A 1,967-nucleotide genomic window follows, 5' to 3' on the forward strand; every position below is an offset into this window, starting at 1 on the left:
TTATTTAACTTATATTTAGAGTACATCATGCAAAATGCTGGGCTGGATGAAGCAAAATCTGGAATCAGGTTTGCTGGGAGATATATCAGCCACCTCAGATATGCAGATGATATCACTTTTATGGCAGAAAGCAAATAGGAAGTAAAGAGCCTCTTGATGAAGGTGAAAAAGGAGAGTGAAAAAGCTGGCTTAAAACTCAACATTGAAAAAATTAAGATCATGGCATCTGGTCCCATCACTTCATGGCAAATAGATGGGGAAACAATGGAAACAGTGACGGACTTTATTTTCTTGAGCTCCAAAATCACTGCAGATGGTGACTGCAGCCTTGAAACTAAAAGACACTTGCTCCTTGGAAGAAAAGCAATGACAAACTGAGACAGTGTATTGAAAAGCAGAGACATCACTTTGCTGACAAAGGTTCATCTAGTCAAAGCTATGGTTTTTCCAGTAGTCATGTATGGATGTGAGAGATGGACCTTAAGTGCTGAAGAACTGATGCTTTTGAACTGTGGTGTTGGAGAAGACTCTTGAGAATTCTTTGGAAAACAAGGAGATCAGATCAGTCAATCCTAAAGGAAATCAACCCTGAATACTCATTGGAAGGACTGATGCTGAAGCTGAAGCTCCAATACTTTGGCCAGCTGATGCAAAGAGCTGAATCTTTGGAAAAGACACTGATGCTGGGAAAAATTGAAAGCAGGAGGACAGGGGAACAACAGAGGACGAGACGGTTGGATACATCACCGACTCAATCGATATGAGTTTGCGCAAACTCTGAGAGATAGTGAAGGACAGAGAAGCCTGGCATGCTGCAGTCCATGGGGTCGCAAAGAGTCGGACATGACTGAGCTACTGAACAACAATGAACAGACCATTTGCAGAAAGTACAGTGGAGGAATGACTATGTGAACAGAGATAGTCCCTGCCCACAAGGGGTTACATACACTATCAAACTGAGTGCTCCCTAGGGCAGGGCCCTGGGCCCAGGGCCCACAGCCTTCTCAAGGACTCCCCATCAGATGCTTTGCTCATATCAGTTCCTTTAATCCTCACAGCAACACTAGAATAAGCGTGATTATGCCCCATTTGTCCAACAAAAGAACATGCTCAGACGATGGAAGTGACTAGCCCTAGACTGTCTAGCTATGAGGTGGCAGAGCTGAGGTTGACCTTACACTGGTCATTTCTCCTACACATGCTGCCTTGGCTGCCATACATGGTTGTGCAGTTTATGCACTGTACAAAGTGTCCAGTCCAGAGGGCTTCCCAGGTGGCACTAGTGGTAAAGAACCTGCTTGCTAATGCAGGAGACATGAGATGTGGGTCCCATCCCTGCGTTGGAAAGACCCACTGGAGGAGGGAATGGCAACCCACTGCTTGCCTGAGAATCCCACCAGGCTCCTCTCCTCTGTCCATAGGATTCTCAAGGCAAGAATAGTAGAACGGATAGCCATTCCCTTCTCCAGAAGATCTTCCCAACCCAGGGATTGAACCCGTGTCTCTTACATCTCCTGCCTTGGCAGGTGGGTTCTTTACCACTAGCACCACCTGGGAAACCTAGGCTGCAGTCCATAGGGTTGCAAAATGTCAGACATGACTGAAGCAGTTTAGCATGCATACCCAGCCCAGAGGGCTTCCCCGATAGCTCAGTTGGTAAAGAATCCACCTGCAATGCAGGAGACCACAGTTCGATTCCTGGGTCAGGGAGATAGGCTACCCACTCCAGCTACCCACTCCAGTATTCTTGGGGTTCCCTTGTGGCTCAGCTGGTAAAGAATCTGTCTGTAATGCGGGAGACCTGGGCTCCATCCCTGGGTTGGAAAGATCCCCTAGAGAAGGGAAAGGCTACCCACTCCAGTATTCAGGCCTGGAGAATTCCATGGACTGTATAGTCCCATGGGGTCACAAAGAGTCAGATACCACTGAGCAACTTTCACTTTCCCAGTCCAGAGGACTGGGGCTAA

This window comes from Cervus canadensis, chromosome X (assembly GCF_019320065.1).
Source record: "Cervus canadensis isolate Bull #8, Minnesota chromosome X, ASM1932006v1, whole genome shotgun sequence".
NCBI classification, from domain to species: domain Eukaryota; kingdom Metazoa; phylum Chordata; class Mammalia; order Artiodactyla; family Cervidae; genus Cervus; species Cervus canadensis.